Here is a 13,644-nt window from a genome sequence, read left to right on the forward strand (position 1 = left end):
GCTGGGGACCATCTAGTTGTACGGGACTCAGTCTGGTAGAGGCTGTGGTAATTGTGGTCCATTAGTCTTTTGGACTAATCTTTTCCTTGTATCTTTGGTTTTCTTCATTCTCCCTTGTTCGCAAAGGGGTGAGACCAGTGGACTGTCTTAGATAGCTGCTCACAGGCTTTTAAGACCCCAGACTGTACTCACCAAAGTAGAAATAGAACATTTTCTTTATAAACTATGTTATGCCAATTGAGCTAGATGTTCCCTGAGACCATGGTCCCCACAGCCCTCAGTCCAGCAATTTGGTCCCTCAGGGAGTTTGTAAGTATCTATGGAGCTTCCACGACCTTGCCTTATACAAGTTGTGCTGGCTTCCCCAGTACTGTGTACTGTCTTACCCTTCACCAAAGTTACCACTTATCTATTGTCTATGTAGTGTTTTTTCATCTCCACCCCTCTTCTCCCCTCCCCTCCTGGAAACCCTGGTGGTATAGTGGTTAAGTGCTATGGCTGCTAACCAAAAGGCCAGTAGTTCAAATCCACCAGGTGTTCCTTGGAAGCTCTATGGGGGCAGTTCTACTCTGTCCTATAGGGTCGCTATGAGTTGGAATTGACTTGATTGCAATGGGTTTATTTATTTATTTATTTTCCTCCCCTCCCTTGTAACCATCAAAGATTGTTTCTTTTTGTGTGTAAACCTTTTCATGAGTTTTTGCAGTGGTGGTCTCATTCAATATTAACCCTTTTGTGATTGACTTTTTTCACTCAGCATAATGCCCTCTCAGCCGTATTTTATAGCTGTCATTGTACAAGTCCTTCACATCCCTCGTTAGGTTTATTCCTAGGTATTTTATTCTCTTGGATGTTATTGTAAATGGAATTATTTCCCTAATTTCCCTTTCAAATTTCTCACTGCTGGTGTATTGAAACCTGACTGATTTTTGTTTGTTGTCCTTGTACCCTGCAACTTTACTAAATTTCTCTATTAGCTCTAGATGTTTTCTCAAGGATTCTTTGGGATTTTTCTAAATATAGGATCATATCATCCATGAATAGAGAAAATTTTACTTCTCCTTTTCCAATCTGCATACATTTTATTTCTTTTTTCTTGTCTTATTGCTCTGGCTAGGACCTCTAACACAATATTGAATAGAAGTGGCAACAGTGGATGTCTTTTTCTTGTTCCCAGTTTCAAGGGGAAAACAGTCTTTTTCCATTAAGTATAATGTTGGCTGTTACCTTTTCATATATCCCCTGAATCATATTGAGGAATTTCCCTTCTATTCCAATATTCTTTAGAGTTTTCATCAATAAAGGGTATGGAATTTATCAAATGCTTTTTCTGCATTTATAGTTTTTTTTTTTTTTTAGATATTATCATGTGGTTCTTTTCCTTTATTCTACTGATGTGGTGTATTACGCTGATTGATTTTCTAATATTAAACCATTCCTGCATTCCTGGAATAAATTCCACTTGGTGATAGTGTATGACTCTTTTAATATGCTATTGAATTCTGTCTGCTAGTATTTTGTTAAGAATTTTTGCATCTATATTCACAGGAGATATTGTCTTGTAGTTTTCTTTTCTTGTGGTATTTTTGTCTGGCTTTGGTATCAGGGTTATGTTTGCTTCATAGAATGAATTAGGGAAGATTTCTTCCTTTTCTGTCTTTTGGAAGAATTTAAACAATATTGGTGTCAACTTTTTGAATTGTAAATTTTATTTATTTAAAATTAATATTTCAAAAGCCATTATGTGTCTAGTGACTATCATATTGGACAATGCATCTGTATATACCCTGAGCAGAACTTGGGAAGCCAGAAATTCTACCTGAATATCTTCTTATCTTCTCTTTGTCTCCTTCCCTGTGCTTCATTATTATCACCCCCAGGACATATGCAAGGTTTCTAAGCAGAGATATGCAGCTTTTCTCAGGCAGTGCTTGGGGAACATGCTATTAGTCCCTGATATCTTAGATTCTTTTTTGTCTGTCAGATGTTTCTCTTGCCCAGAAATTCTCATCATTGCTCCCAAATTTTGACCTTGGTGTAGGGTGCAAAGAGAAAACTCTGTAACATCTCCTCCCTCAATCCATTGGATCTGGAGGGGCAGACACTCTTCCCTTCTCATGTGGTGGGGACCTTCCTTACAAGATGTTATATTCTTCTCCTACCTGAAATAATATCTGTTGTTTCCCTCCCCAGGACCATCAGATGGATGAGGTGCAGAGACAGAAACAGGCTTAACTATAAGGGAGGTTCATCAGGCCAGCATTCAAAAATACTGGTTTGAAGAGAATTGCTACATTAACTTGATTTATATCAAGTTAGAAGCTTGACAATGCTCTGATTCAACACACATTTGCCAAGTGCCTAATATGTCTCAAGCACTCAATCTGTCATCAGGAAGGACCCAGTCTGCTCTGCCCCCTCTTGTTTTCCTGTCCCCCAAACCCAGGTTGATAAATACAGTTTCATAGTCATCCCTTAGAATCTGCTTCAGCAATTTTAGAGTGAATGCCTGAAGTATAAGCATCACTTTTTCTTGAATAATTTACATTTTTTTCCCTCAAGCATTACCTTCTCAAGAAGGCTTTTCCTGATCAACTCATTTAGAATGTTATCCATGACCCACCTGTCGTGGCACCCCCATTCACTTTCCTTGCTTCGTTTTTCTCTATAGCATTTATCACCTGACAAACTCTATAATTATTTACCTGAATTTCTGTCTCCCCTTTTAGAATACAGGCTTTATGAGAGCAGGAGTTCTCTGTTGGTTCACTGCTGTATTCTTAGCACACAGAACAGTGCAGATGGTAGGTACTGAAATATATCTGAATGACTGTAGGAATCTTGATTATACCTTATAGTATAACTTTGATGTTTAAAAAACAAATGAAAGTTCAAGGATAAATCAGTACCAGTTGTCATCGATTCTGACTCATGGTGATCCCATGTGTATCAAAGCAGAACTGTGCTGTATTGGATTTTCATTGGTTGATTTTTCAGAAGTAGCTTGCCGGAACTTTCTTCTGAGGCACCTCCAACATTTTGATAAGCAGCTGATTGTGTTAACTTTTTGCACCACCCAGGGACTCTGCTTCAAGAACAAAGAAAGTAAAAAATTTATCAAATTTTCTTTACTGCCTCTGGGGCATAGGGAGGGACAAAAGTTATAGAGGAACATGGAATTTCACCGTGCATTGTGGATTAAAAAGCTAAAATTTTGAGAAGTTAAGTGATGATCCACTCCTGGTAGAGAGTATATATACACTCACAGGCCCTGATTCTCAAATTCCAAATGTTCACCTTACCTATTCTTTGTTTGATCACCAAATACTGTGACCCAGTTTAATTTCTAATACTCATGTATTTACCTACTGAGTAATTTCAATTACATAACATTTCATAACTTTTCAATAGTTACAAACTTCTGAAAAACCAAACCTACTGCCGTTGAGTCAATTCCAACTCATAGCAACCCTATAGGACAGAGTAGAACTGTCCCACAGGGTTTCCAAGGACAGCTTGGTAGATTCAAACCGCTGGTCTTTTGGCAGTCGTAGCTCTTAACCGTTACGCCACCAGGGTTTCTGAACTTCTGAAAGTGTCTTTTATTTTTAAGTAACATAAGTAGATTGTGGGGGTTACTCAAATTTCTGTCAGGAATTAGCAGGAAACTTTTCTTAATTATTTTGCCTTAGCATCTTTAAGTTGCAATGAATCTTAAATTAGGTTTCTTTCTTAGAAAAGAAAGGGTACTAGTGAATAAAAATTCTGAAGGTTTATGTAAAATGAGATTTTATAGATATATAAAAGCATATCATAAATCATAAAGTACTCTGCATTAGTAAAGTCTTGCTACTATCATCATTATCAGCAATCTTGAGAAAACTTTGCAATAAAGTTTTCTTTCTCACTTTGCCAATAGTATGAAATTATTTAAGAATTGGAAATGGCCTAACATTTAGTTACTTAATGAAAATAGCATAGATTCCCCATTCTTGGCGAAGTGATAGCAATCTCTACAACCTCATCAGATAGAAAGTAATGGCTTTGAACATACAGAAGAGGGGAGCAAGGGGGGAATCAACCGAATTGTTTCGGTAGTAGTAATAACAGATCGTAAAGTGCTGATTTTGTTCTAAGAGATTTTGAAAGAAATTTTACATTGAGGACTTATTTAATATCAGGATAGTTAACCCAAGGAAAATAAGTCTTGATAAGCTCCTGGTTATTTTCTTTCTACAGAGAATTGCCTAAATACATTTCTTCCAACAATCTCCTGATTTTACATAAATGAGCAAAGTCAACTCTGTTACTTGTAGCCACTGAGTTGATTCTGACTCATAGCTACCCTATAAGGACAGCATAGAACTGTCCCATAGAGTTTCCAAGGCTATAATCTTTATGAAAGCAGACTGCCACATCTTTCTGTCCTAGAGAGGCTGGTAGGTTTGAAGCATTGACCTTTCCGTTAGCAGCCAAGTGCTTTAACCACTGAGCAACCAGGGATCCTTGAGCAAAGTCTATGCAATACAAATAGCTCAAGTCCAAATAGAATGTTTGAGACAAATCATCATTAAAGACTGGTTTATTTATTACCTCCATCCTGCATTTTGTTTGAATATAACAGAGATAAGAGTAGGGGCAGAAGTAACAAAAGAAACAGTTTAAGCATGCTGTTTCATTTCTTTGAGTCTTGATTTCCTTATCTGTCAAATGAAGCCAGTATAATCAAGGATCACAAACTCAGGTGCTTTCAGAGGCCTAATGTGTTTGTGTGAAGCTTGCCTGTTAAAGTTAATAGGGAGTTATTGAGGGTGGTGGTAAACCACAACGTGTATGGCCTTCCTGAAAGCATTCACATTCAATATTTTAAAAATTGTTGTCCATATGGCCTGGGTCTGGCCAGCAGGCTCCCAGCTGACTATCTTTGAAATTAACAATTGCTAAGGTACAAGAAATCACATTCTAGTTATCCGTATTTTTCATTTTGGAAAACTGCTTTTGATATTCATGTGCCTGTTGTTGGTATGTTGCCTCTCAGCTCCAAATCCACCCTTTTTGCTTGCTCTATGAAAATAGAGTTGGGCCCTTTAAAGAGTTTTCCCGTGCCAGCTGGTACATGGTTAAGCTATGTTCATAGAGGGTGCTGGAGAGACATTGCAAGATGAAGGAGTTTGCTTCCTCATTCCAGTGTGATCTGGTAGGCTCCTGTAGCAGGTGCAGCTTCCCCTGCACCAAGGTCCTGCAGTATGAGCGGCTGCTCCGGCATCTGGCACCTGCAGTTTGGGTGACTTCTCTAGCATCTGGCTCCTGTAGAGCATACAGCTTCTCTAGTGCCTGGTTCCCGGAGTGCACTGTGACCAGCAGCTTCCTCTGGTACTCCTGGACGATTTGGCAGCAGAATGCCTCTGGTGAGAGGGAGGATTTCTGGCAAGTTCCACTGGTGCGGCAACACAGTGACTTCTCTGCCATTCTGTGAGTTTTGGCCATGCCCATGCCCTTAACCCTGCAGAAGGTGGGGTGGGGAGGCTCTTCCTTGAGTGCTGTATTTTAGCCCCAGGGGTAGTGGTTGCTCTTTATATCTGCTATTTCTATATTTTTTCAAATTCTGTTCACTTTTACTAGCTAATCTTTTATTATTCCAATCTCATAGTCAACAATTCTTTAAATTTTACTTTTTCAAATTACTGTGTGGTTTCTGTTTCTTGAGTGGACCCCAACTGAACAATCCTGGAGCTTTCATCAGCTCTTTCATTTTTTGGGTGTCATTCAGATCAGCCACCCCAACCCATTCAAGGTAAGCCATCCCTCTCTGTCCATTCCCAGAAATCAGACATGCCTTACAATCTGGGTTCAAGTCTCTTGATTTAAGTGTTAATCATCCAACACCAAGAAAAGTTAGATGGTTTGTTCATAGTCCAGCAGCCAGTTAATTATGGAGCTGTGACCAGAACCCTAGTATCTTGACTCTCAATCATATGCTCTTTCCTCTTTGCCACACTAATATTATTTTATTATTTAATAATAAAAAAATTAAGCAACTACCTGGATATGGTTCTATAAGTTATTCAAATTAAAAAATATGATCCTAGGTGTGTTTCTGACCTAGAGTGAGCAGGGATTGGCAAAGAGTGTGGAATAGAGAATCAAAGAGACATAGGCTATTCAGCTTCTGGGGAACTTTGGGCAAGTGTATACCATTGTTGTAAAATGGAGATATCTACATATAGGGTTGTTATGAAGATTAAATGTATCATTCTGACATGACTATCATCATTACACAAATTTAGGGGAGCTAGGCAAATAAACAGGCAATTAAATCCTGCTGGATCTATTCCATTTCACTTGATTATTTTCCACGTATCTTTTTTTAAAAAGGTATTAACAAAAAGGCTTTTCTAGTATTTTCTCTCCCATCTGCCACTGTTCCTGCTTTCCAGTGATGAGTGTGTGTGTACCAGAGTGAGAAAGGTGAGCTACGTGTTGTCATTGTTCTTTCACATAAGCAGCGTGTGGATAAATTGAAAGCTAACTGTATTCAGAGAAATGCAACATGGGAATCACTTTCCTGTCTGTCAGGCACTATTTGCAGAGAGGCATCCAGGTCGTTCAGCAGTAACCACCTTCTGTATTTGAAGTCTGATGCTCTGAGGCAGAGCCTTACTTAGATCCAACGCAGCTGCATAAACCACCCTTGCCCTTAGCCCCTTGGCTCTCCCAGAATCTCCCTTTCATAGCCTTCTCATTTGGCTAAGAGATTTTGATTTCGTGAACCACTCAGCACATTTCTTCACTTATATGTTTCATGATTTGTTTTAAGTATGCTAAGATAATAATAATTGCCATCCCTTAGTATGCACTTATAAACCAGGAATTTTTTTTTTCTATTGGACTTTAGATGAAGGTTTACAAAACAAACTAGCTTCCCATTAAACAATTAAAACCAGGTATTTAATATACATTTTCTCTTCCCAACACTCCTGCATGGTAATTACAATTATTTCTACTTAACAGAAAAAACAAAAAACTAAGATTTGGAAGGATTATGAGCTTGCCCAATAAATACATGGGTATGTTTGACTTAAAAATAACCATCTTTTCAGTACACCATATTGCCTCTTTAGGTGCAATTCGTTAATCTACCATCTAGAAACAAAGCGGCATCCACATTCTATCATAGAATTGTGCTCACTGTTTTCTTCTGCTTCTGGAGCTGAATAGAATTAGCTTTCCATTTATCCACACACAGATAATACTCAAGAACAACACATCATTTGGCATATTGTTTGGCCTATTTTTATAAATTTAGGTGCTCTACTCTCTTCAAGACTTACTAAAGTCATAGTTTTTTTTTTCCCCCCTCCAGCTTCTTGTTTTTAGTTGCCAGAGTCAGTTCCAACTCATGGAGACCCTATATGTGCAGAGTAGAACTTCTCCATAGTGTTTTCAAGGCTGTGACTTTTCAGAAGCAGATCACCAGACCTGTCTTCCAAGGAGCCTCTGGGTGGCTTTGAACTGTCAACCTTTTGGCTAGTAGTTGAACGTTTAACCCTTTTTCATCATACAGCCCTATTTCCTAGCTAGTTCAACTCAAATCAAAACTTGCAAAACTTTGCGATTGTTTTACCTGCCTTGAGACATAATTGTGACATCTTTACCAAAGCCTCAGGTGTCACAGTTTGTCCACCAGGCCATGCCCTCATTAGTATGGGAATGAAGAAGGGATTAAGGCAAAGAAGACATTATTGTTGTGTGCTGTCAAGTTGATTCCAACTCATACCAACTCTATAGGACAGAGTAGAACTGCCTTATAGAGTTTCCAAGGCTGTAATCTTTACAAAACCAGACTGCCACATCTTTCTTTCACTGATTGACTGGGGGGTTTGAACCATTCACCTTTTGGTTAGCAGTGGACCAAAGTAGAGGATTAGAATTACCATGGAACCTCTCTGCTCCTTTTTTGCCTGATCCTTCTTTTACCCCAACAGGGGAGAAAGAGCCAGGTTCTGGTGAGAGGAAAGGGAACATGCCCAGGAACCCGAGTTACTTGTTAGAAAATCACATGCTGTGGTATTTTATAAGTGTTCATTTAAGTGCATATATTTAAAAATATTTTCAAATTAAATTTAATGTTAAAAAATGTCGTGTGCTATGCCTGTGTCTAATTCTAAATGCTGATTTGCAGTGTTGTTACACCTCAAATGAGTTAGATACATAAGAATCAAGCATTACCAGGAAAATAAAAGAATAGATAGATTCATGTAAATTAAATCATTGAATATAGCAGAATTGTGTGAAATGCTGATATTGGAATACCAAAAAAAAAAAAAACCCAAAACAAAACAAAACAATAAACCAGCAGCCATCTAGTTGGTTCTGACCCATAGTGACCCTGCAGGACAGGGTAGAACTGCCCCACAGGGTTTCCAAGGAGTGCCTGGTGGATTCGAACTGCCTACCTTTTGGTTAGTAGCCATAGCTCTTAACCACTATACCACCAGGGAATAATGTGACCACAAACCCAGAAAAATGCTTATGTCAATTCTTTAGTGCTAAGAAAGATAGAGACTATTTTTAGTGCTTAACAAAAATCAATGCAATAACAACTTGTGCCTTGAACCATATTCTTTGTATGGAACTGAGTTTTTCTTTTGCTTGAGGCCAGACCAGTTATAAAATTATGTTTCTAATTTTTTACAGTATTATTTTTGCTTGGAGTCCATGGATGGTGCGGCAGTTAATGCATCACTGTTCACCTAAATGCTGGAGGTCTGAGTCTATCCCGAGGCACCTCAGAAGAAAAGCCTGTGGATCTACTTCCAAAAAATCAACTGTCAAAAACCCTATGAAGCACAGTTCAACTCTGACACACATGGGGTCTACATCAGTTGGAACTGACTCGATGGCAACTGGTTGTTTTTATTTTGCTTAGTAAACAAAGCATGTGCAGGCAACACGGACAACTCTCCTAAAGTAAACAAAAAGAGTATTGTATAAAAGTTAACATGGCTGAGCTTTGAAGGGTGAAAGGGATAAGACCGCATTTCACAAATGAAGGACGGAAGTGCATGACTGAATGCCAGTATGTCCTAGGGGTGATCAAAGTTGGTTATAGGCACTTATGCCAAGGCACTGGGGTTTTCACAGCCTGTGTGCACATGGCCAGGGCCTACATGAGGTGAGAAGTGGGCCTGAAAGCCTACATAAAGATGGGACCTCAGAAACTTTTTGTCTTTGGTAAAAGAGGATTAAAGACTCTCATGACCAGACTTTAGATGCAGAGAAAGCTTGCCTCTGTCAGGAAATGTGTGTAGAAAAAAATCTGTCATGAGAAACTGAAGCTAAGGTTCCACAGAGCATCACATATGGCTGTGAAAAGCCTAATTATGCTACCTACACAGTGCTGAGATTCACAGAATACGAAATTAATGTAAAGCTCGTCCTAACCGGGGCTACCCTTGGAGCCCCTGGTGGAAACAAATACAAAACTGCTCTTTAGGACACTTACTTAAACCAGTGTGTACTGGACACCAATAAAAAATACAAATATAGACTCAAAATGGAAATTGTACATAAAATGAAAAAATAATCTTTTTGGGGAGCTATCTGCAGATAACAAATTGAAAGGTTTGAACCCCAAGAACTTGAGATAATTAAACAATCTGAAAAAAATAATAAAATGTCTATGTTTAAAGTGATCGAATAGATAAAAGGAATAGAAAAAAAATGGACACAATTTAAAAAGCATAGGCAAATTTTAAAAAGCAACAATTAGAACATGTGTGAAATATACATTCATTGAAATAAAAATCTCAATGGACAGTGTATCAGTTACCCACTGCCACAATAATGCTTTTGCCACAGAACCCCAGGGGCTTACAACAACAAGCATCTACTGCCTATTGTTGACCTGGGGTCAGCTGGGGCTGGCTAGTGGCTCTGCCGACCTTGGCTGGGCTTACTCACTTACTGGGATGTCAGCTGGCTGTTGGTTGATCTAGGTTGGCTTTGGCTGGGGTGACTGGGCTTTCTTCCACACATTCCTCATTCTCCACCAGACTAGCCTGGGCATGACAATGGCAGAGGTGTAAGAGAACAAACAGCTGGCACGCTGTGATTTCTGTCTCATTTCCTTGATCGAAATAGTGACATGGTCAAGTCCAGAGTCAAGGAGCAGGACAGGTCACTCCATTTTTGGTGAGAAGGTATTGTACTGCACAGGCATATAGAATAGGGTACAGTACAGGGAGAAGTGAAGAATTGGCAACATTACTGCAATCTACCACAGATGTGTTGAAGAGATGGTTAAACACACCTAAACGGAGAATTAGTGAGGAAGAAAGACCTGAGAAAATTTCCCAGTGTGTAGTAGAAAGGCAAAGATAGAGTATATGAAATAGAAGAGGTTGGAAGGACAGAATGAGACGGCCTCACATACATCTATTAGAAGTGACAGAAGAGACTTGTTCAAAGAAGAAATATTAAGAATTTTCCATATTTGATAAGTATTCTCATAATTTGGGAGCACAATGAGCCCTGAAAAGTACTGATTTTTTTAAAAAACCACAGCTAAACACACTTTAGCAGAACTTCAGAATATAAAGAGAAAATCTAAAAGGCAACAGGAAGAACAGATTACTTACTAAGATACAATAAGCAGATGAAAGCAAACTTATCAGCAACAACAGGTACCCGAAGACAATGAAACAATATCCAATCAGAGCTGAGGAAAAAATAGCTGTCAATTAGAATTCTACAACATGCTAAATAATCACTTAGAAATGAGGACAAAATAAAGACATTTTCAGACAAAAATCCATGCTGAAGAACCATTATATAATGTCCTTCAGAAGGAAAGAAATTAAACCCATTAGGAAGGAATGAGAACTGAGAAGCGATGGTAATCAAAGAAATTGGCAGATGTGGATAATTTAAATTATCATTAGCTGTGAAACAAAAACAATAACCATAATAATGGCTAATTGGGGTTGAGGACCATAAGCACAGGGTGGATTAAATTAATTCACATGGAAAACATGAAGTAGTGATTAAAGTATTCCAAAGTCCTTGCATTGTTCAGGAGAAGAGTAGAGGTATTAATTAACCTTAAATTTTGTTAAGTAGGCTTGTTAAAATGTAAGGGCAGTTATTAAAAGAAGAGAAATAAAATATATAACTTCTAAATCAGCAGAGGGTAAAAGGGGTCTGTAGAGAATTTTACCACTCTATTTTTTTATGAAACAACAGCAAAAAACCCGTTGCCTTTGAAGACTACAATGTGCAGTTGTTTGTGCCCTTGCATTTTGACTCATGGCAGCCGAACGTGTTACAGAATAGAACTGCTCCATAGGGTTCTCTTGGCTGTAATCTTTACAGAAGCAGATTGCTAGGCCTTTCTTCTGTGGCACTGCTGGGTAGGTTTGAACTGGCAACCCTTTGGTTATTAGTTGAGAGCAAACAGTTTGTGCCACCCAGAAAGCTGGGAAGAAGTAAAAAATAAAACAAAAATAATGTAATTAGAAACACAAGATAGAGGAAATGAGTATATAACAGTAATTACCAATTTGTAAATAGATTAAATTTAGATAAAATTAAAAAAAATCTCATTATATGTTGATGAAAAGTTTGAATATAAAGAACAGTATTTATAACCAACAAAGGTTAGTACCCAGAAAATATAAAGAACTCCTACAAATCAGTAAGAAAAAATGAAGAATCCAAAAGAGAAATGAACAAAGAATATGAACAGGTAATTCACAGAAGAAACCTGAATGCCCAACAAACATATTAAAACGATGTTTCATCTCCCTAATAGTTGTTGTTACCGAGTCGATTCTTGGCTCATAGCGACCCAATGTGACAAAGTAGAACTGCCCATAGAGTTTTCTAGGCTATAATCTTTACGGAAGCAGATCGTCAGGTCTTTTCTCCCAAGGAGCTACTGGGTGATTTTTGAAGCATCAACCTTTCAGTTAGCAGCTGAGTGTTTAACCGTTGTACCACCAGGGCTCCTTCCGTAATAATTAGGAAAATATAAAATAAAGCAAAGATACTATTTCACAATCATGAGATCAGCCAAAAAAAACCCTTAATATGGTGAATAATACCAGATTTACTGGCAAGAATATGTGATGATGAGGCCCATAGATATAAAGAAGCATGTTCACAGGAAAAAAATTAGAAGCAATTAAAAAAAATAAAACAAAAAGAAAGTTGTAAAAGAATATATATAGTGTACTATGCTTAAACCTGCTCATGTTTTTATAAGTATATACTTATATATAAAAATTTTTAAATGTGCCTCAAAAGGATTCCCACCAACATCAGGACAGTGGTTACCTGTGGGGAGGACTGGAAGGAAGGTGGAGAAAACTTTGATAGGGTCTTTCTCTATAAAGGAGCCCTGGTGGTGTAGTGGTTAAAAGCTTGGCTGCTAACCAAAAGGTTGGCAGTTCAAGTCCACCAGCTACTCATTGGAAACCCTATGGGTCAGTTCTACTCTGCCCTATAGGGTTGCTATGAGTTAGAATTGACTTGATGGCAATGGGTTTGGTTTTGTTTTTGGTTTTCTTTATTAAAAATCTGTATTAAATATGACAAAATGTTAGCAATTTTTAAATTTGTGTAGTAATCACGCAGGCATCTGCTATATCTGTACATTTCTACATGTTTGAGAGCTTGCATAATTAAAAAATTTAAAGAATACTATCACATAAAATAATCAGGGAAATAAACACGAACAAGCACCACAAAAACAGAAAATAAAACACAAAGTCAAGGTGAAGTGTTCAAAAGAATCATACTTTTGGAAATTCATGACATTCCTAAGGTGAGGCATTAACAGAAATGTAAATGTGACTGTAATTATATACCCAAGGTGTTCTACTTCTTTAGGAAAAAATTAATGTTTAACTCAATATATTGCACTTAGTAATGCTTGGAGAGTACCATAAAAAACTCTGTTCTCTGTCACTCAGCTAAACCCAAATTAGAATCAGTCAGCTTTGAAATTTGTGACTTTCAGGGCCTGGAATTCACAATCTCTACAATGCAATAGCATCATTTTCCAATTTGAGCCCTCTTGGGCAACAGCAATAATAAGTTTGGATTTTTGTTAGAGGTTAAGACTGTGCTTTACTTGAGTCCAAGGAAAATTGTCCCCCTCTCCTTTCAGTGTGGATTTTGTCAAACTCACAGAGCTTCTTTCCAGCTGTGAGGCTGATTTCCCAGTATATTTTATGTCCCAGTTGGGGTACTTTATCCGGTGCTGAAAAACAAACACATGCTTTAGCCTCTAAGGCCTAAAATCACTAGGATGAGCAAGTCATAGGCAAGGAGGTTAACAGAAACAGAGCTTCATGGGCCTTCCAGTTTACTTTTCAGGGACTACTTGGAGCAGACAGAACTCGCTATAGGCGGGAGTGTTGAATCAGGCCAGTTCTTTGGTAAAGGGGTCTTTTGTGGGTGGTGCAAATGGCTAATAGGCTTGGGTGCAAAGCAAAAGTTTGGAGGTTTGAATCCACCTAGAGGTGCCTTGGAAGAAAGGCTTGGCAACCTACTTCTGGAAAATCAACCATTGAAAACCCTACTCTGACACACGTGGGTTGTCGAGAGTTGGAGATGACTCGACGGCAATTGTTCTATTTG

Source organism: Elephas maximus, chromosome 6 (assembly GCF_024166365.1).
Source record: "Elephas maximus indicus isolate mEleMax1 chromosome 6, mEleMax1 primary haplotype, whole genome shotgun sequence".
NCBI lineage: Eukaryota > Metazoa > Chordata > Mammalia > Proboscidea > Elephantidae > Elephas > Elephas maximus.